This window comes from Saimiri boliviensis, chromosome 16, assembly GCF_048565385.1.
Source record: "Saimiri boliviensis isolate mSaiBol1 chromosome 16, mSaiBol1.pri, whole genome shotgun sequence".
Lineage (NCBI taxonomy): Eukaryota > Metazoa > Chordata > Mammalia > Primates > Cebidae > Saimiri > Saimiri boliviensis.
Window position 1 is genome coordinate 74,552,863 of NC_133464.1, and position 12,271 is coordinate 74,565,133.

The window sequence follows — 12,271 nt, forward strand, 5'->3', positions numbered from 1 at the left end:
GGAAGAAAACCTCATGTAATCAGGGATTGTGTTCACTGCTCTATCCCCAGCCCACGGAAGTGCCCTGAATGTAATAGATGCTCAATATTTGTTGAATGAATGAACCAAAACATAAAAAGCTTCCATAAACTGAAGAGAAAAATTACATGGTGATGCAATTCATGGAAGAAATATAAATGGTCAATAAACATATGGCAAATGATTAAACTTAAAGAAATAAATAAAATATACATAAATGAGTAAGATACCATGTGTTTACCCATCAAATTGGCAGGAAGGCAGAAACGCAGTGACAGCCAATGCGTGAAGGATGGGGGCCCCTGGGCTGTCCCCTGTCTTGCTGGTAAGGGCATACATTTTTACCACATTTTAGGACAATAATTTGTCAATATCTTTTAAAACTAAATACACATATACTCAGGAAGATTCTAGGTTTCACGGAGTCTCAAAGCTTAAATTTTATTAGTTTCATTAATCCTTCTTTGAGAAAATTAATGCAAAATTACAAATATAAAATGAAGTCTAGGACCCTTTAAAGGGCTTGTGTAACCAGGCCTTTAAAGCTCCAGCTTCGTTAGCTTTCTGGCAAATCCTGCCCTATTACACAGCCCCTTTCACCTGCAGCCTTGCTTCTGGGAGCAAACACTATACACAGCAGAGTCCCAGGGCATAAAAGATGTATATGCAATGCTATCTACTGCACCACTGTGAATACTGGAATAGCAATTGGTGACAATCTTAATGTCTGTCAATAATAAGAGGGTGAATGTATATAGTACATCCATTCTGTGATTATATTCAACTATTAAAATAATATCTATACAGCATTATATAAGAAAATAAAGCTATACAATAATATAACTAGTATAACATATTTTTGATAAAAACAAGAGAATAAGCAAGAACAAAAGCAGGAGTGATGCCATGTCTGTTTGAGTATATGTTTACAGATATGTGTGTGTGTGTGTATATTCGTATGAGCCACAGAAAGAAAGGGAAGGATATGTGTTATTAGCACGATACCTCGGGTTGAAGGTGGGATGGAAACAAATGGAGGAGGGGGATGAAGAGAAAATTTTTATTTATATATCCTTGAATTATTTGACTAGATTCAATGAATACATTCATGCTTTCATAATTTTAAAAAGAAGTAAAAATTTTAAAAGGAAAAAGAAAAGGTCATCCTCTCATGAAACGTGTTGATGATTTTATGGTGAAGATGATGATACTAATCAAACATTTTGGATTTGTGGCTCATTGGCATGATGCTAGGCAGGGAGCAAACAAACTGAGGCAAGAGAAGTGGTAAGAAAGGAAATGCTTAGTGTGCCAAAGAAACAGTGCAAGCTATGCCTAAAAAGAAGGGATGATGGAGTCAGGTTATGTAAGTGTAACCTTCCAGCAAGGAATGGGCATCATCATCAAAAGCGAACAAGCTGAAGTTGGAGAAGCAACCTGCATCCAGGGGCAATGTCCTCAAAAAGGACAAGTACCCAAAGAGTATAGGGTCAAGACAGAGGCTGGCCAGATCTGATAATGATGGACAGTACCAGCATCAAGGAGGGCGGACCACATGGCTGTGTTACTGTGACCTAGCTCATCCCATTTTCTCATGGCCTTTGAAGCGGGAGCTTTTAGGATGCCCATTCTACAGAGAAGGCAATGAGTCCTGAGGTTCATGTGACTAGAAACTGGCGGAGCAAAGACTGGAGCCTAGGTCTCTCTGATCCTAAGCCCCCATGCTTCATTACTATGATACTCAGCCTCTCAGGTGTGTGGTGCTAATGAGCATAGGCATTTTAGCCTACACAGGTCAGGGCATCTTTCAGGCAGGGGGTATTAAGCAGAGTTAATGAGAGGCTAAGATATGTAGGAAAACATTTGCCAATAAGAACTTGCGCAGTCTCTAGAGGAAAATATATAGCAATGAGTGCCCACATGAGAAGAAAGGAGAGGTCGAAAATTGACACCCTATCATCAAAATTGAAAGAGCTAGAGGAGCAAGATCAAAAAAACTCAAAACCTAGCAGAAGACAGGAAATATCTAAGATCAGAGCAGAACTGAAGGAAATAGAGACACAAAAAACTCTTCAAAAAATCAATAAATCCAGGAGCTGGTTTTTTGAAAAGATCAACAAAATAAACAGACCACTAGCCAGATTAATAAAAAAGAAAAGAGAGAATAACCAAATTGATGCAATAAAAAACGATAAAGGGGATATCACCACAGATTCCACAGAAATCCAAACCATCATCAGAGATTATTACAAACAACTCTATGCACATAAATTAGTAAACCTGGAAGAAATGGATAAATTCCTGGACACCTGCACCCTCCCAAGCCTAAACCTGGAAGAAGCCGAAACCCTGAATAGACCAATAACATGGTCTGAAGTCGAGGCAGCAATAAAGAGCCTACCACCCAAAAAAAGCCCAGGTCCAGATGGGTTCACAGCGGAATTCTACCAGACATACAAAGAGGAGCTGATACCATTCCTTCTGAAACTATTCCAGACAATCCAAAAAGAGGGAATCCTTCCCAAATCATTTTACGAGACAAACATCATCCTGATACCAAAACCTGGCAGAGACTCAACAAGAAAAGAAAATTTCAGGCCAATATCCATGAGGAACATAGATGCAAAAATCTTCAATAAAATACTGGCAAACCGATTGCAACAGCATATCAAAAAGCTCATCCACCATGATCAAGTAGGATTCATCCCGGGGATGCAAGGCTGGTTCAACATACACAAGTCCATAAACGTAATTCACCACATAAACAGAACCAAAGACAAAAACCACATGATTATCTCAATTGATGCAGAGAAGGCTTTTGACAAAATTCAACAACCCTTTATGCTAAAAACCCTCAATAAACTAGGTATTGATGGAACGTATCTCAAAACAATAAAAGCTATTTATGACAAACCAACAGCCAATATCATACTGAATGGGCAAAAACTGGAAGCATTCCCTTTGAAATCTGGCACTAGACAAGGATGCCCTCTCTCACCACTCCTATTCAATATAGTACTGGAAGTTCTAGCCAGAGCAATCAGGCAAGAAAAAGAAATAAAGGGTATTCAAATTGGAAAAGAGGAAATCAAATTGTCTCTATTTGCAGATGACATGATGGTATATCTGGAAGACCCCATCATCTCAGCCCAAAATCTCCTGAAACTGATAAACAACTTCAGCAAAGTCTCAGGATACAAAATCAATGTGCAAAAATCACAAGCATTCCTGTACACCAGTAATAGACTTCAAGAGAGCCAAATCAAGAACAAACTGCCATTCACAATTGCTACAAAGAGAATAAAGTACCTAGGAATACAACTAACAAGGAACGTAAAGGACCTCTTCAAGGAGAACTACAAGCCATTGCTCAATGAAATAAGGAGGATACAAACAGATGGAGAAACATTCCATGTTCATGGTTAGGAAGAATCAACATTGTGAAAATGGCCATACTGCCCAAAGTAATTTACAGATTCAACGCTATTCCCATCAAGCTACCAATGACCTTCTTCACAGAACTGGAAAAAAACACCTTAAACTTCATATGGAACCAAAAGAGAGCCCGCATAGCCAAGTCAACTCTAAGCAAAAAGAACAAAGCAGGAGGCATCACACTACCGGACTTCAAACTATACTACAAGGCTACAGTAATCAAAACAGCATGGTACTGGTACCGAAACAGAGATATAGACCAATGGAACCGAACAGAGGCCTCACAGGAAATACAACACACCCACAACCATCTGATCTTCGACAAACCTGACAAAAACAAGCAATGGGGAAAGGACTCCCTGTTTAATAAATGGTGTTGGGAAAACTGGCTAGCCATGTGCAGAAAGCAGAAACAGGACCCCTTCCTGACACCTTACACCAAAATTAACTCCAGATGGATTAAAGACTTAAACATCAGACCTAACACCATAAAAACCTTAGAGGAAAATCTAGGCAAAACCATTCAGGACATAGGTGTAGGCAAGGACTTCATGACCAAAACGCCAAAAGCAATGGCAACAAAAGCCGAAATAGACAAATGGGACCTAATCAAACTCCACAGCTTCTGCACGGCAAAAGAAACAGTCAGTAGAGTGAATCGGCAACCAACAGAATGGGAAAAAATTTTTGCAGCCTACCCATCTGACAAGGGGCTGATAACCAGAATTTACAAAGAACTAAAGCAGATCTACAAGAAAAAAACAAACAAGCCCATTCAAAAATGGGCAAAGGACATGAACAGATACTTTACAAAAGAAGACATACAGGAGGCCAACAAACATATGAAAAAATGCTCATCATCACTGGTCATCAGAGAAATGCAAATCAAAACCACATTGAGATACCATCTCACACCAGTTAGAATGGTGATCATTAAAAAATCGGGAAACAACAGATGCTGGAGAGGATGTGGAGAAATAGGAACACTTCTACACTGTTGGTGGGAATGTAAATTAGTTCAACCATTGTGGAAGACAGTGTGGCGATTCCTCAAGGACCTAAAAATAGAAATCCCATTTGACCCAGCAATCCCATTACTGGGTATATATCCAAAGGATTATAAATCATTCTACTACAAGGACACGTGCACACGAATGTTCATTGCAGCACTGTTTACAATAGCAAAGACCTGGAACCAACCCAAATGCCCAACGATGATAGACTGGATAGGGAAAATGTGGTACATATACACCATGGAATATTACGCAGCCATCAAAAAGGATGAGTTCATGTCCTTTGTAGGGACATGGATGAACCTGGAAACCATCATTCTCAGCAAACTGACACAAGAGCAGAAAATCAAACACCGTATATTCTCACTCATAGGCGGGTGCTGAACAATGAGAACACAAGGACACAGGGAGGGGAGCACTACACACTGGGGTCCGTTGGGGGGAAATGGGGGAGGGGCGGGGGGTGGGGAAGTGGGAAGAGATAGCATGGGGAGAAATGACAGATACAGGTGAGGGGACGGAAGGCAGCAAAGCACACTGCCATGTGTGTACCTATGCAACAATCTTGCGTGTTCATCACATGTACCCCGAAACCTAAAATGCAATAAAATAAAATAAAATAAAATAAAATTAAAAAAAAAGAACTTGTATCATTAGAAGTATCACATGAGTAGTTTTGTTGTAGAAGGTGGGTTTTGCCTGGTTCATCATTTGTCCTGTGCCAGGGCTCTGATGAATTCCACCACAACACACAATACAGATTAAATAATAGGTTTTTTAGGACAAGGGGAAACTTACACAAACCAAGGACCAGTAAAAGAAGGGAAGGAACGTCTTGTTTCCTGAGAGGCGCATCAGAGTCTACATGGTCTGCAGCGTGGTCCACCTGTGTCTGAAGCGAAGACACCCTGTGGTCTCCGTTGTTCAAGGATAAGGTAGGAAAGCAGCTGTTTGCATTCGTGTGTGTGTATGTGTGTGCTGTGTATGTGGGAGGGTGTAGGTTGGGTTGCCACATAAAACACAGGATCCTCAGTTAAATTTGAACTTCAGATGCATGATGAATACATTTTTAGTATATGTGTCCCAAATAAAATGAATAATTATCTACTGTTCTAAGAGCCCTGTTTTATTTTGTTTATTTTCTCCTTTAAGCGTGAGCCCTCATGGGGAGATTCACAGGCAGTTTGGTACCAGGTTATCTGGATTGGAGGATACAAACTATACCTAGGGGTTATCTGGAAATCCCAGCTGCCGAAGGGCCGATGAGGAAGCCGTGGATCCTATGGGAATCTGAATCGGCTATAGTTCCCTTCCCTGGTAGCTATCTTGTCCCAGTGATCCAGGGCCCCTTTCAGACAATTCCTGCTCACGGCACTACATTTGTTCTAGGACTTAGAAATCATCTACATCATTTGGGGCTGAGGTGTCTCACTTGTACAAATCATTCACCGCGTATTTACTGGCGGTTGCAATGAGCCGAGCACACAACATGGGTACAAAGAAGACTGTGAAACTTCTGACTTCAAAGAACTTAAAGGCTGCTTGAAGAGTCAGACAAGGAGGTGGATGTTACAGCTGGGATGTAAATACCAGGACAAAGGAAGGCGTTGGGACTTCAGGTGCAAAAGAAAGGCATTGGTCCAGTTTTGTGCCGTGCTGGGTAGGCTTCCTGAAAGAGATCTCTTTTGAAGCAAATCTTGACCTGACCTATTTAAAGTCAGGAGACTGGACCAAATGACTTCTTTAGCCCTTCCCCAAAGTTCTATGCCACGGAGCATGGTGAATGAATCTCACCAAAAGGGGGACTTCAACGCAGATGCTAGGCTTACCTGCCAAAGATATTAAGAAGGGCTTCAAAGAGCCACGACACAGATTTAGCTAGGGTGATGAAGTGTTCGAGTTTGTTGAGGAACATTCTTAAAACCCTAGATTAGGCAGTTCTGAGGGAATTGTTAACTGCAGCAGTAACTAACCATGAGAGGCTATGGGATCTCTGAACTCTGATAAGGTCAGATATTCTAGAATTGAGGCAGTCAATCTCTGCAGGTCTTCTTAAGTGACCCCTGATCCAGAGAAGAATAAAGAAAATGTGATCCTCGCACAGCCCTTCCTTAGGTGCTAATTTGCTGTTCCAACTGCCACTGGGTTCTTTCTAGAGAGTAAGAATGAGCAGGCTTCTGGACCCCCAGAATGAGCTAGCGGTTGTTGCAAAGCCACCAGCCAGGAAAATAAAATTGTTTACACATCCTTTCTGGGTGTTTGTTTGAAATCTGTTGATTAGAAAAGAAAAAAAAAAAAAATCATGACCTAAGTGAACCCCAGAGGCGGACAGGAGGAACAGAACAGATGAGATTTGTGATTGACTCAGAATTTCAATCTCAGCAGCTACAATGATGAACTTGGGATCACTGGAAATGGAAATAGTTGACTTCACAGATGGTAGGCGGCCCTTGTCAGAGAAGACTGTTCTGAGCATGAGCCTGATTGAGTAGCTCCTATCTGTATAAATTAACATTTTTTAAAACTATAATATTCTCAGGAGAATTTTCAGAGTAAACATTTAGAGTGTTCCAGATCTCTTCAGTGGAAAACTTATCACTGGACAAAGGTTAATTTTACTGATTCAAAAATGATATATTGGAAATTCAAATAGACAATAAGCCAGCCTGAAAATGATGCAAAAATTTGATAGCTGAAGATGTACTCTTTCTGGCTCTCGGGATGTTCTTCTGCATGTTCTGTTGTTTGAACAGCTCCTTGGAGAAAACATCTGCCTCCTTGAAATCTTACTAGAAAAATAACTTCATTTAAATCTTTCCTCATAGCCTTCTCATGCAAATTTCAGTAAAACAGGCTAAGGAAAATTAAAGCGATAAGGATTTTAAATTAACCTGATAACATTTTTTAAAAATCTATAGTAATTTTTATATGCAGCTACATGTTTAACACTGAATAGCTGCCATGCTCTTCTTCAGACTCTTTTGAACTGGACCAAAATACATGGAGTTCATGTGATGCTGTTGGACCCGATTGCTCCTGGAAACTATAAAACTAGACACTGCTAATTAAATTGACGTGTGTATGCCCAAGCCTAGGGCTTGGGCAGTAGGGGAAAAACCAAAACAAAACACTTTTTTATTTCTAAGGGAAGAAAACTCTGTCAGGCAAGGGAACAAAAGTATCTCCTGGGGCTGAGCCACAGCATGAGAAGGAAGAGAAATCCATAGCAGACCCGTGATACTTGTGATTTTCTTAAGAACTCTTGGGGTCAACAAAGACCTCATGAGTAATGCTGTCATGTGGGCAGGGAAATGAAATTCAAATGCTCATTCTTCCTGTTCTTAAATTTCAACAGTAAATATTTAACTATTAAAAAAAAGTTCAAACAGAATAGCATGCAATAAAATAAAACATTTTCTCTGAACCTCTGCAGTCCCTTATTCCACTCAGGCTTTATTCTTCAGAAGCCACAGTTTTTAATCTTATCTGGTTTTAGTCTTCTAGTAGCTACTTCCATATATCTAAATTATATGATTACAGCAATACTTCTTGTACTTTAAAAAATGTAAATATATTCCATAACTTCTTATTATGAAAGATGAGGAATTCAGCATACTTAATCTTCTCTATTTCATTTTCACTTCTCACTTTTTCTTAGCTGTGCGATAAAGTTTCGCTCTTATTTTGGTTACCTGTGTACATCTATATAACATACACCAACCTCTCTTAATCTGTCAACTTTAGACAGTATCTGCAGATACCACTTAGGAGAGGACATTATGGTTCCATTCATTCCTCCTGACAGCACTTTCATTACTTTCACACTGTTAAAGTTTCTGGTGTAGTTATCCCTTGATACCCCTGGGTTTCCAAAAATCCATGAACACTCAAGTACCTGATAAAAAATGGTATCGTATTTGCTTATAACCTATGCAAATCCTCCCTTATACTCTAAATCATCTCTAAATTATTATAATACCATATACAATGTAAATGCTTCGTAAATAGTTGTTAGACTGTATTGTTTAGGGGATAATGGCAAGAGAAAGGACCCTTTTTATGTTCAGTAAAGATGCAACCACTCATTTTTTTCCTCAAATATTTTCCATCAGGGTTGGTTGAATCCACAGATGTGCAACCTGGGGATACAGAGCACCAATTGTATTTACATATTCCTCCAAAATGAAAAGGGTCTTAGCAACCGCCGCCCTTCCTTGGTTGACAATAACCTTTTTTATAGATCAGTTCCCAGTGTTGTCCTGTTGATAAATTTCACTGCCATTAGTGGCTTGAGAAAGCAGGGTTGGGGTGGGATATTGTTTCAGAGGCAGACCTTCGGTTACTCCGACACTCCTGCCTGGCTGCCCCCTGCCATCCTCACTCACTAGTTTGTAGCTTCAAAAATATGCTGAGCTGACCAGGGCGAGTGGCTGCTACTTCTGATGCTGAGTGAAGACTTTTTTCATGCTTTGTTATGCTCTTGTCCTTTTTCTTTTCTTTCTTTCTTTCTTTTTTCTTTTCTTTTTTTTTTTTTTGAGACTAAGTCTCATCCTGTCACCCAGGCTGGAGTACAATGGTTCAGGCTCAGCTCACTGCAACCTCTGCCTCCTAGGCTCAAGTGATCCTCCCACCTCAGCCTCCAAGTAGCTGGGAGTAGCTGGGACCACAGGTGCATGCCACCATGCTCTGCTAATTACTGTATTCTTGGTAAAAGATGGGGTTTCACCATATTGCACGGACTGGTCTCCAACCCCTGAGCTCAAGCGATCCACCCACCTGGGTCTCCCAGAGTGGGTTACAGGTGTGATCCACCCTGCCTAGCCTCCTGTACTTCTTTACTGCTGACATTTTAGTGGAATTTGGAGGAAAAGAGGGAGTCAAACATAGGGGCTTGGGCCATCGTCTTGACCAGATCTTCTAATCCTTGCTCTTTAGCCAAGGCTTTCAATTCTCTTGTTTAACTAGAACTTGGAATGAATGCAGTTCAGGTGAGTCAAGGACACAGAATCACTTCCCAGGAAGCCTTTGCCCCTTCTTAGCTTTTTCAGTGCCTTCCCTGCCTTAGCGTTAACACAGTCAAGTCATAATTTTGCTTCCCACTACTTCCTCATGAACCCTCTGCCTGATCAAACTTCTGCTTACCATTTCCTGAAAATAAGTTTAATTTCTCTATGTTTATACTTTCATTCTGCTGTTCTCTTCCCTTGGAATTCTTCTCCACCCCAATACCTGACAACTGAAGTGCTATCTAGCCTGCAGAAGTATGTATTACGTATATCAGAACCAAGCCATCCTTGGTTCTGCTGTAGTTACAAACAACTCTTGGTGACTTACAATACAGGTTTTTTGTTCTAACTTGTTTTCCACGTCAGGTGCAGGTCAACCATGGATCTCTTCTGTGTGTACCCTTCATTCCGGTATTCAGATCAAAAGAACCTCCCATCTGGTTTGTGGTATCAGAGTCATGGCGGCATTACAGCATGACCTCAGAGCTCCTACTCTAAAGGGACACACATCACTTTCAGTTACATTTCATTGGCTCGAAGAATTCACACGGCCGAGCCTAATGCCAGATGGGTCAGGGAAATAGAACCCTTATTTGGAAAAAAAATAATATAAAAGACTTTAACCCTCAAAATAAGTGGGAATGGCAATAACAACAACAATAATAAATTGTAAGTAAAGAAAAAAGCTACAAACCGGCACCTCCATGGTCCAAACACTGTAACATTGTACCTTATCCTTAAAACAGCTCTCTCTGGGAAGTGGTAGGAAACATACTCAAGTCAATTTCTTAGCCAAAGATCACCTAGCTAGTTAGGTAGAAAATTAGTATTCTGAACCAGGTGCCCTGATACCTAGTAAAATGTACATAAGTTTCCTAGTGGTAAAGCCATCAGGACTATGCAGAAACATGTAAAGCACACCAGCAGCGTGTGAAAACGTGTTCTTAAAGCATAGCATTATTTATACTTTTGGTTCAACTCTTTATCTGAAGCTGCCTTGTCAGTGTCTGGTCTAGCTTCCCTCAATCAGCAAACCTAGGAGTCATCATCATTTTACTTGACATTGTTTTGGGAGGAGTGGTCACTTTTTTGGCTCTACTCTCCTCTGCTGTGCAGAACAAATCCTCCGAGGCCTAACGAGACATCTCAAAATCTTCCTTTCATAAACAGTGATGACACCAGCAAAAAAAAAAACAAATGCTATCAAATTTTGTGGGCGGTGGCTCCTTTTAAAACAGGTTTGGTAAAGTCAAGCTACTCTTAGTGACCTTCTATAAATATTCATAGGCAGGGATTCTTATGGTAATTTGTTACAAATAGAAATTGTTCCCCCTTAGTTTCAAGCTGTCGTCTGTTAGGCAGTCCTGGTGTTTCATTTTAATGTATAAAAGATCACTTAGTGATATACTCTGATAATTCCTGAAATCTGTCACCTATCACAAGGAGAACAATATTGGCGGTACTCCAACTCTTACTGGAGGCGAAGCACAATGGGGCAAGAAGGTAAATATTCAAAGTAAGGAAGCTTGGTTTTTACAGTGAAGAACACTGAATCATACGTTGCAAAATGTTAATAAAATTAGCAGCCTGTTTATCAGCTTATCTGTGTCGTGGGGGTGTGGAGGGATATTGAAAATGAAAAGCCTCGTTTATCTTCTTGAGTTAAATTTCGTGTATAATTCATGAACCAAAAGCAAAGCAAAAACCAGAGCTGAGACCCAAGTTGGTTATATAGGTCAGCTCTAATGAGTTTAAATGCGTTCTTTCTTCTAGCCTCTGGCCTGCCTCTGTATCAGGCATTTACTTAGAGTTCACTTTAACTCTGATTTTACATCAAAAGCGGAGCATCACTTTGTAATCATTAAGTATTTTGCTTAGATGTTAAATATTAAAGTTCTTCTGATTGCCGGGCCCACAATTAAGAGAGGAAGGAAACCTGTTATGTTACAGATGTTTTCCCATTTGGTAATCATGTGTTTAAAGTAATCACGAATATAGATATAGTCATTGTTCTGCGTAAAAGGGAGTTACTGGGGAGACTCTGAGACAATGAAGAAAGGCAATTGAGACATGTGATGGTAATACCAAAGGAAAGGGGAGAGGCCCACGTGTGAACGGCTTTGGATGGTGGGGTGCAGGCAGCACCTGGTCCCCTGCTTAGATCTTGATAACTAGTAGCAGTGAGTGCATCCAAATTCAGTTGCAGATTTTATTTGATTGCTGGGGTCCTTTGGGTATGCTATTTAGACCTTCACTTTTCTCACCGGTAAAATAAGGATATTAATGCCTCTCTCCTATGACTATGTGAGAATTAAAGGAAGTAATGAGTGTAAGGTCTTTGGCTCTTGATGTTTCACGCTATTATTATTCCGTACTCTGTAAACTGTTTGAAAATAGGGATCTTGTCTGTCTTTTTCACTACCATATCTTTGGCCCAAGAATGATTTCTGGCTTCTAGCAGACCCTCAGCAAACACTTATTGAAAGAATGAATAAACAAATGAAAGTAGTAACTGAATAAAAATGAGAAGCTTGAAAGAAAACCGTGTGTCAAAGAAACTTGTTCCTCAAAGAAAAGAAAGAGAATTTTGGTTCGGTACGGGAAACATGGATGTGAAGAGGTGAACTCCAGAGCAGGGCAAACCTGCTTCAAATGATCTTATAGAATCAGCAGAAGTAACTGTCTCATAGAAAAATAAAATGTCTGTATTATTTCATAAAGTGGTTTGTTTTGACTTTTTTTTTTTTTTTAGATAGGATGTTGCTCTGTCACTCAGGTTGGAGTACAGTGGAGTGATCA

General features: G+C 40.1%; 1 long non-coding RNA gene across 1 annotated transcript in view; it reads left to right on the top strand.

Moving 5' to 3' along the window:
- LOC141581664 (uncharacterized) overlaps positions 1-12,271 on the top strand; it is a 473,937-nt gene that overhangs the window by 438,384 nt on the left and 23,282 nt on the right. The gene's annotated exons all lie outside the window — the stretch shown is intronic.